Raw genomic sequence first — 11,156 nt, 5'->3', positions numbered from 1 at the left:
AAAAATGTTAAACCTTTTTTTAAACTAATTAATGAAGAAATAAAGGATGATTCTTAGTTAAATATAATAAATTCTAGATCAAATATTGTAGGAAGTTGATGAGATGAACAACGTTGGAGAGCAATAAACAACAGATTTATACTCAATGATTACCAATAAATAATATAACATGAACGTGAAATAGATGTAGGTAATGCCAATAAATGTAATAAGATAGAATCTACCACCCAATTATTATATGAGTTAAATGGTTCTTTCTCCTGAAAACAACGTGGAAAGATGAGAAGTGAAGGTGGATAAAGAATCCTTGGATCTTGTGAACAGATATTAAACAACGTGTGCTTGGATAGGAAAATCAGTGAACAAGACAACTTTTGTATATATGTCAACCTTTTACAATGTGCTCTTATGAGAAAAAGTGAAGATCCCCCTTTTGTTCTGTATCTCTTCCTATTTATAAGGGATATTTCTAAGAAACCCTAAAAAGTGCAAAATAAGGAATATCCAAAGGAATATTCCTTATGTCCATTTATAAACCTATCCTACTGTTATTTCTTTATTCCAGTAGCTCGTCCTTGACAACAGTCCTCCCGAGGACGACTTCCCGCTATTACGTCGTGGTCGACCTCGTCCTCGATCCTGTTTATCTACCATTTCCAAATCGCCAAATTTAGATCAATAGAGTCAGTAAAACTTTGCCAGCTACACCAATGAGAACACCAAAATATCTAAATAATATAATGTGTCTACATCTAGCATTGATCATAATCAGCCTGAATTGTGCTGCTTGATGCCTGGCTAACTTGTTGACATTCAATTGGAGGGACGGTAGGAGTATACAACTATCCGAAGGTCTGCCGACTAGTATGGGTCATACATCTGGTGTTGCTCTTGTAATGGCTTTAGTTGGATGTCTGTTAGGGTCACCTCTATACAGTGGATAGTGCCACTGCATGCAAGATGAAAGTACAAGGGGGGGGGGGGGGGAGGTGAATTGTTTATTTTTAAACTTAATAGCTATCAGTTGACTAGTTTTACAATTAGTCGACTAGATATAAGAACTTGATAATAGTAAGGACATAATTTAAAATGCAGAAATTAAATGCAGGAATTAAGGACACCGGAGTTTTTATACTGGTTCGGATTCAATGTGATTCCTAGTCCAGTCCACTTGGGTTGCAAGGGATTTTTCTTTCAGTGAATGAGTTTCTTCGAGTACACAGAGAATGGTGTGATCTACACTTATTGCTTAGTTCCTATACCACTTGTTTCTTTTTATACAATGCCCCACCACTGTTGTTCTCTCTTTCTTCTCTAACTTGTTACACAATAGATCTAGTAGAGCTACAATGTTCGTTTGCAGTAGAACAAAGAGAGGCTATTTGGTTCGATCAAAGTATATGGCTCTAGGGTGCAGATACAAGTTTAAATACTTTGAGAGAGGCTTGGTTTCTGGAGAGATTTTCCAACCTAAGAGATTTGATCCTTGGAAAGAAATTGATTCTTTCCAATAATAAGGTTATACATCAACGACTATGCTTGACGACAGACTTGAATGATTTTCCATATATGCTTCCCAACATCTTGCTCCATCCAGATTTGGATATGCTCGACATTTTTGATTCCTTAAGTCTAGGCTTTGATTGGTTCAGTCTTGGCTTTGATTGATTTCTCTAATCTCATATTGCTTTCCTTAATTTCCCTGATTGATTCCTCCATCTCGTTGCTATCCATTGATTCCTTGATCTTCTCTAATCTCGGATTGCTTTCCTTAATTTCCCTGATTGATTCCTTCCATCTCGTAGCTATCCATTGATTCCTTTATCTTCTCTGTTTGATTCCTACACTCTTTGAATGCTATCCATGAGTTCCTATACATATAATAGATATATTATTTGCTTCATTAAAATAAGATTTGACAATCTCCCCCTTTTTGATGATGACAAAAATAATATATATGTATAAATAATAGTTGACTTCCCTGTATTTTACTCCCCCTCAATGTGAGCAGTTGACTTGTCCATGGTTATAGTTGCTGATGCTTTTGTAGTCGACTCCTACTACAGAGGATCTATGACTCCCCCTCAAAGGGTGCCACGCTGCTAACGTGCACTTACCCTTCAGTCGACTAAACTCTGTGTACCTGTACAAATACATACAAATATCCTTCTCCCCCTTTTTGGCATCAGCAAAGAGGGAATAAGTAGAGCAGACTGCGAACTAAACCAGGATTAATAGCATTATATGCATCAGAGTTATAACAAAAACAAAACAAAAAAAATTGTCCAACGACTGATTTAAAAGTCCAAAAATAGCACAGCAAAAAAATGTCTTAAACATCCACATTAACGACGCAGAAAGTAGGTGAGAATATTGAAGATTGCCTCCTTCAGTTGGTCAAAGCTAGCATTGGCTGAAACACTCATTCCATCAAACCTGTCATGAACCTCCTTGAATGCCTTGACAGTTTTTCCCTTACTCTGAGAACATCAACTCTTATCTTGGAGACATCAGACCCTGTTTCTTTGGAGATGACATGAATGTCACCAATAGTGGACTGAGTGGCTGTGAGGAGATCTTTAATTACAGAGAGTTGATTATCAATGGCATGAAGCTTTTCAGCAAGGTCAGGATCACCAGGGCTGGGATGAGAAGTAGAAGGTTTGGGTTTGGAATCTATTGGAGCATGCTTGACTTCACCTTCTTGTTTATTAACCCGAGAACCTTTCACACTCACATACCCCATACTTGCAAAGGCTCTGGAATTATAAGACTTCGAAACAGAGATAAAGGGATATGCAGATAGGGAAATATTGTAAGCTTCCAATATGTGAGTGATGGCCATACCATAGGGTAGACTGGTGGGATCTTCTGAACTTTCAATCATAAAGTTGATGACCCAGGAGGATAGCTTGACTTTGAGTTTGGTCACAAGACAATAGACCAGAAAGGTGTCTCTTTGAGAGAAGGTGGAGAAGGAACTAGTGCAAGGAAGCAGAGTAGTTGCTACAATATGAGCCAGGACTCGAGTTTCGAAACTAACATCACTGGGGCCTAATTGGTTGGGGAGGGTTTTAGAAGAACACTTAGCAATACAATGTTTAGCTTGATCAAAGGAAATTTCAAAATCATCGGGTTAGGTATTTTTGAAAAGCATGGGGAAACCAGAACACTTACACTGAAAGATTGAATCAAACATGGCACAATCATCAACAATGCGCTTACCTAACACTAAGGGCTCCAACTTATCAGGTTTACTAGAGCGAAGATTAGCATAAAACATCTTTACTAGGGGTTCATAAACTTTAGGCGGAGGAACAGAGAGGAACTTTGACCACCCTTCATAACCAAAAAGATCTTTTACCTTACAATTTAGGGCTTCCATATCGTCAAGATCGACTACCCTTCCATGAGGAATGAGCTTGTCTTTCAAGGCGATGGAAAAAATCCCTATTTGGAGAATCCCAGAAATTCAGGTCAAACTCTAGGGAGCTAGAAAGATCTATCTTGGATTTGTTTGGAGCGAAGGAAACAGGGGGGTGTTCCATAGGTCGTTTTCCTAAAGCTTTTTCTCCTAAGATCCGAGAATGGTCAGAAAAATCTCCATACAAGGAAGAAAAACCTTCAGAATGGTCGGACCCTTGGTCTACTTGTTCTAGGGGAATAGAAGGGGGTTTTGCTCTGGAGCGGGTACTTTTCTAGTGGAGGCAAAGGGATTTTTGGGGTGTTTAGCCATTGAAGGATTTTGGTTTGGGCAGAGCTTCTGAGAAGGGTTTTCTAGGTGATAGAGATGATAGAGATTGAAAAGAGATTTCAGCCTTAAAAAGAGGGATTCTAAAAATTCTAACGGTTGAGTACAGAAAAGGAAAAGGCATTAGTTGTGCAGATGCGATGATTGGCTTTCCATCTTTGAACGTCGCAACTGATGTGAAAAGAGAGGAAAGAGAGGGAAAATGTTGGCTCAATTAATGATAAAATAAGAAATAAAATATTAGGCATACAAAGCAACCTGATTGCACATAAGTCCTAAAATTTATTATTAATGCAAATAATGTCAAATAATTCTCTTAAAGCACAAAACCTATCCTCTAATAAAGCCTTAGTAAAAATGTCTGCTAATTGATCAATTGTTCCAACAAAAGATATTTCTATTTTTTCTTTAAGAACATGATCTCTAATAAAATGATGCTTGATGTCTATATGCTTTGCTCTAGAATGATGTATATGATTTTTTAAAAGACATATAACACTAGAATTATCACAAAAATTTGAATAGGCTTAAAAAATAATTCATAGTCACCAAGTTGATGAGACATCCACAGTAGTTGTGCACAATATTGTCCAATAGCAATATATTCAGCTTTAGTCGTGTATAGTGCAACCGATCCTTGTTTTTTACTGTTCCATGATATCAATGCTTTGCCAAGTAATTGACATGTTCCGCTTGTGCTTTTCCTGTCGTCCTTATCACCTGCAAGATCAGCATCTGAAAAACCTTCTAGTTTAAATATATTATAATGAGGATACCATAATCCATGAGAGACAGTTCCAGTGAGATATCGAATAATTCTTGTTACTGCAGTTAGGTGAGATTCCTTAGGAGCTGACTGAAACCTGGCACATTTACAAACACTAAACATTATATCCGATCGATTAACAGTTAGATAAAGAAGATAACCAATCATTCCGCGATACTTAGTTTTATCAACATAATTTCCCTGTTCATTATTTTCGATACTTGTTGAGGGACTCATTGGTGTGCCAATAGCTTTGGCATTGCTCATACCGAATTTTTGGATCAACTCCTTTGTATATTTAGTCTAATATATGAACGTTCCTTCTTCAAATTGTTGAATTTGTTGTCCAAGGAAGAACGTTAGTTCTCCCATCATGCTCATTTCGAACTCACTTTGCATAAGATTTGAAAATTCCTTGCACATAAGAGGATTAGTACTACCAAATATAATATCATCAACATAAATTTGAATAATGAGATTACCTTCTGATGATCTTTTAATAAACATAGTAGTGTCTACTTTACGTCTTGTAAACCCATGATCAATAAGAAAAGAGCTTAATCTTTCGTACCATGCTCGTGGATCTTGTTACAGTCTGTACAGTGCTTTCGTTAGCTTATACACATGATAGGGAAACCTTTGAGTCTACAAACCCGGGGGGGTTTGCTTCACATATACTTCCTCTTCAATGAAACCCATTTAAAAAACGGGCACTTTTTAAACCATCCATCTGAAATAACTTGAATCCCTTTAAAAGGGTGCATATGCCAAAACTAATTCGTATAAATTATAGTCGAGCTATTGGGGTCAAAGGTTTCGTCATAGTCGCCTNACTTTAGTTTGCCAAGTGGTTGGTAAGCTTCTAAGAATCTTTCTAACTTGATCACCACTTGAGTATGGTTTGCCGAAAGCTTTTAGATCGCTAATGATTTTACTGAATCTGGCAAACATTTCCTCAATGGATTCTCCTTCTCTCATCTGGAAAAGTTCATAATCGTGAACCAACATGTTGATATGTGTTTCCTTTACTTTGCTTGTTCCTTCGTATGTGACTTCAAGCTTGTCCCATATTTTGTTAGTTGTATCACAACTGGAGATTTTTTCATATTCTTCACCACTTATAGCATTATAGAGCAAATTTCTTGCCTTGTTGTTGACTTGCACAACCGCCATTTGCTCATATGTATATGAGTCTATATCTTCAGAATTAACATGAGGTTGAGCAGCAGCCGGCAGAGGATAGTTCCCCTTTTTTATACTCTCCACACTTTAACATCATACGCCTTTGCATATATTTTGATACGCACTTTCGAGTGGGAGAAATGTTGTCCATTGAAGTATAGTGGCCTTACTTGGGAAGTTCCTTCTTGAAATAGTGCTCCTATGATAACTTGATTTGCCATGATATTTTCTCACAAGCTGTTAAGCAAAAGAAAATTGTGAGCCAAGCTCTGATACCAATTGAAAGTATGGGGGGGGGGGGGGATGAATTGTTTATTTTTAAACTTAATAGCTATGAGTTGATTAGTTTTACAATTAGTCGACTAGATATAAGAACTTGATAATAACAAGGACAAAATTCAAAATGTAGAAATTAAATGCAGGAATTAAGGACACCAGAGTTTTTATACTGGTTCAGATTCAATGTGAATCCTAGTCTAGTCCCCTTAGGTTGCAAGGGAGTTCTCTTTCAGTGAATGAGTTTCTTCGAGTAAACAGAGAATTGTGTGATCTACACTGATAGCTTAGTTCCTATGTCACTCATTTTTTTTGATGCAATGCCTCACCACTGTTGTTCTCTCTTTTCTTTTGATACAATGCCTCACCACTATTGTTCTCTCTTTCTTCTCTAACTTGTTACACAGCAGATCTAGTAGAGTTAAAATGTTTGTTTGCAGTAGAACAAATAGAAGGTATTTGGTTCGATCAAATTATATGGCTCTAGGGTACAGATACAAGTTTAAATACTTTGAGAGAGGCTTGGTTTCTGGAGAGATTTGCCAACCCAAGAGATTTGATCCTTGGAAAGAAATTGATTCTTTCCAAGAATAAGTAGCAACGACTATGCTTGACGACAGACTTGAATGATTTTCCATATATGCTTCCCAAAATCTTTCTCCTTCCAGATTTGGATACGCTCAATTTATTTGATTCCTTAAGTCTAGGCTTTGATTGATTCCGTCTTGGCTTTGATTGATTTCTCTAATCTGGGATTGCTTTCGTTAATTTCCCTGATTGATTCCTTCTATCTCGTAGCTATCCATTGATTCCTTGATCTTCTCTGATTGATTCCTTCACTCTTTGAATGCTATCTATGAGTTCCTGTACATAGGAAGATATATTATTTGCATCATTAAAATCAGATCTAACACAAGATGCACAGGTTTTACTGTATATGTTCCTGTTATTTTTTTGTAGTTAATTCCTGATAAAGCCACCGCTGATGTTTGGTTCTTGCATTTTGTCTAGTCAGAATAGAACCGATCAATTACAATTGGTATTTGGACTTCAGAGACTTGAATGTTTGAGAACAATAGTCCTTGCACGGACCTGATCCACCCTGCACAACGAAAATGATTTGGCATACAAATTGTTGTTACAATACACTTGGTTGTATGAACGCTCTGTATCAAAATCCCCGGATTAGTTAATGAAACCTTTGCAGCATAAAGCCTATGTTGTTCATACTCTTCAAAAATACTGATAGTTAAGTGTCGGATCCTCCAAAAGTAGTGCATTTTTGAAGGATCCGACAATATTTTTGGAAAGTTTGAGCAACATAGCATAAAACTAGAGAAAATGGTCATTTGAATATTGGGACTCCAAGACCAGTTTGTCCTTAAAAGAGAAACATTTGTTTGTCAAATTGTTTTCCACTGGTCCTAGAAAAACTGATGCTTTGAAATGAGTGCTTTAATAAACTTATAGAGTTCCTTCACTTTAACTTGCAAATGGTATCTGTACCTGTCATGTCTTAATCCTAACACCATTCATTGTGTTATGCATAATGGTATCTTTCACAGTGACATTTGAAACACAAGCTTTTGTGCTATCTTTGCCGAGTCCTCCGATGTTGATTCTGTGTCCCGGCCCACAATTTGTATTATGTATATACACATTCGAGCATCCGATTTGTATTGAGACACAGTCATCTCCTGCACGAAGCAAAAACATGATGGTGAGTGTATTTCCAGGTACAGACATCTATGCACTCATTATGGGATGAATTTTGCTTTGCTCTTTTTGTTTTTAAACTATCTATCCATAAGGGTATTATTTAGGTTTAGAGCTTGTTTGGGAAATGTTTTGGGAGCTGGAGATGATGAAATCATGAAATAGAACTAAAATATATATCAAAATGAGAAAACGTTTTTGTTATCTAAAAGTCCAATTCTATATTGCTATGGCTCTTTTACTTTGTGATAAGATTAGGTTGCTAGTTGAATCGTCAGGTAGCGGTGTTGAAAGTTTGAATAGCAGATAGGCTGTTGCAGGTTCTAATGTATTTGTATGGGTCCAAATTTGGACAACCACAAACATTGACAAATACGACAGAAGATGAGATCTTCATAGCTCGACGTCCTGCAAAGGACGACAGATAGCGAACAGAGGACGTATGACTTTTACAGTAGTGTAGGCCCAACAGGGGGCATTAGGAATATACTCGCGAATATTCTCTATGATATGTCTTTTAGGGTTCACAAGGGGGTTGTCCCTTATATATAGTGGGGAAAAAACCTTTTTGAGGGGGCTTTTTGCTTTTTCGGCTAAGAACTCTGGTTGTAATACCTTTTTCTACATTAAAGATTGGCATTCTTAAGGTCCGATCCCGGACTTTCATAAGGTCAAGAAATATTTCCCATTGTGTTCATCTTATATACCTTTTGTTCTAGAGTTTATTATACTTAGCTAAGATTTACCCCTTCATTCTATTTGATTGACTTATTTAAAAAGGTTCCAATATCTTTTGATTCAAACAATTTGGTGCCATCTGTGGGGATTTCTTTAGCTGAGATTTTAGTTTCGTCTAGATCCTTGAAAGGTATAATCACCTCTTCTTGGCCTCGCAAAGACCAACAATGGCAGGAAAGGGGGAAGCAAGATTAAAAGCAATAGTAGGCGTCACGAACAACCTTCTGAATTCTATCAACGAAGCCGGCAGGGAAGACAACAAAAATGCAATGCCAAGCGCTACACCTGAGGGAGATACCTCATCCCCCCCCCCCCCGCACGAAAGCGTGACTGTCTCGCGCGAGAGAGGAACCTCAACATCCGCAGCAGGAGAAGCATCGCCGGCTGTGAAAAGGCTATTAGAAGAGTGGTTGACAAACACCTTGAGCAACATACTCGACAAACCTGTTCAAAGGGATATCGGAGGCACAATACACGTAGACACCGCAACTGTCGCCGATGAACCAGAAACTCCACGCACAGGTAACACTCATACTATCATTGATGCAGGTAATGATGCACTTGCAGCCATCTTAAAGAAAATGGAAGAAATAGAAAATGAGAACAAAACGCTCCGTGATCAGATGAAGGAGCATCAAGAAAGAGTCGATAAAATACCGGGCGCTCCGAAGTTGCTACCAAAACGAGACGTCGGCCCATTCATCGGGCAACCATACAGTGAAGGGGCAGTTCCAAAAACCTTCAAAATGCCACCATACTTGAAAATATACGATGGCACCACGGACCCGGAAGATCACATAATCCATTACGTCACGGTAGTAAAAGGCAATGATCCGTCAAAAGAACAGGTGTCATCGGTGCTGCTAAAAAAGCTCAGCGAAACCCTGACAGGGGGAGCACTGACATGATATTCCCAACTACTGGCATAGTCAATATCGACGTTCGAAGAAATGGCAGATATAAATTCGTCACCGCTCACGCGAGAGTGAAAAAGGCAGAAGCCAGGGTAAATGACATCTTCGCCGTTGGGCAGACGATAGGCGAAAGACTTCGAGATTTCCTAGCCCGATTTAACAGGGTAGGAATGAGCCTACCTAACGTATCAGAGGGGATAGCGGTAGCAACCTTCCAAAATGGGTTAAATAGAAATGGGTCGATAGCTAAGTAGGCTCATGAAATACCCTCCCACCACGTGGGAAGAAATCCATAATGCCTATTGTGCCGAAGTAAGGGCAGATGAGGACGACTTAAATGGTCCGATATAATGGCTAACATCGGTCCAAACCAAAATAAGGAGAGATCGCCGCAATGATTGTTGAAGGGACCAACTATCCCGTTTCAGTCGAGAAAGGCATCAGCCTACGCCCGGACATCCATCCCACCTTCTCCATGACATGCGGACGTTACGCCTCGACACACTGTGCCATAGCGAAATGAAAGAGGTATGCCCACACTGTTATCTGCTCATAACTTTTGCGTTTCTCTTTCAGAAATAGTGTATGCACTAGAAAAGCTCGGCACAAAAGTGCAGTGGCCGCAAAAGATGAAGTCAGATCCAAGCACCCGGAGATCGAACGTTCTGTGAATTCCATCAGGAAAGAGGGCATAAGACCGAAGACTGCATAGTCCTGCGATAGGAAGTTGTAAGAATGCTAAACTAGGGATACCTGAAAAAACTGCTGAGCGATCGAGGACGGGTTAAATTTGCTCGTGGGTGCGATCAACCTCAAGGACCCCCAAAACCACATTCACCGGCTCGTATCATACAAATGATTATTGGCGGCAACGATGATACGGTAATCAACCATGTGAAATTTACCATTACACACAAACTCAAGCGGACAGTTGCTCACGAACGGTATGATGACCTTGAAGATAATATCATCTTCGGTAAGTCAGATACTAATGGTTTTTCTTTCCCTCACTATGATGCTTTGGTTATAACTTTACGTATTGCGAATACAGATGTAAAAAGAATAATGGTGGATGACGGGAGCGGCGCATGTATTATTCACCCACGAGTCCTCATACAGGTGAGACTCGAGGATAAGATAGTACCGCGCTGCATAACACTAACGGGTTTTAATAATGCAGTGGAACGAGCCTCTAGAGAGATAGTGCTGCCCGTTCTGGATGAAAGAGTCACTCTGGAAATGACTTTTCATGTCATGAACCAGGAAACAACCTATAACTCTATCATAGGGGGTCCATGGATACACGCTATGCGAGCCGTCCCTTCAAGTTTCTATCAAGTAATAAAATTTCCTACCCCATGGGGAACATTCAGCATCCGGGGCGAGCAACGCACCGCCCAAGAATGCTACCGAATCGCCCAACATTGCACACACACCCAACAACTAAAGGGGGCAAGTGCGGAGGTATAGCAATCAACCATATCGGGAACCAAACCCGATATACAAATAGAGGCCATCAAAGACCCAGATGTCATAGAAGCCTACAAGGCAACCGTGGAAGACCTCGACCCCGTTCAATTGGACAATACTGACAGCACGAAAAAAGCTTATATCGGGCACAACCTCTCAGAACCAGGTAAGTTCCATGAGTTCTTAACTAACAATGCCGATTTGTTTTTCTTTTCCCATTCAGATATGCCGGAATCCCAAGAGACATCGCCACACACAGGCTGAATGTCGACCCTCTTTACCCGCCTGTGCGGCAAATGTGGAGAAAGTTCAATACCGTAATCAACGACGCAGTCAGCGAAGA

The 11,156-nt window shown here is 39.3% G+C and overlaps 1 pseudogene; it reads right to left on the bottom strand.

Moving 5' to 3' along the window:
- Window positions 1–752: 752 nt before the first annotated feature.
- Window positions 753–11,156, bottom strand: part of LOC109241259 — a 29,341-nt pseudogene continuing 18,937 nt past the window's right edge.

This window comes from Nicotiana attenuata, unplaced genomic scaffold (genome assembly GCF_001879085.1).
Source record: "Nicotiana attenuata strain UT unplaced genomic scaffold, NIATTr2, whole genome shotgun sequence".
Lineage (NCBI taxonomy): Eukaryota > Viridiplantae > Streptophyta > Magnoliopsida > Solanales > Solanaceae > Nicotiana > Nicotiana attenuata.
This window is presented reverse-complemented; position numbering and strand designations above follow the sequence as displayed.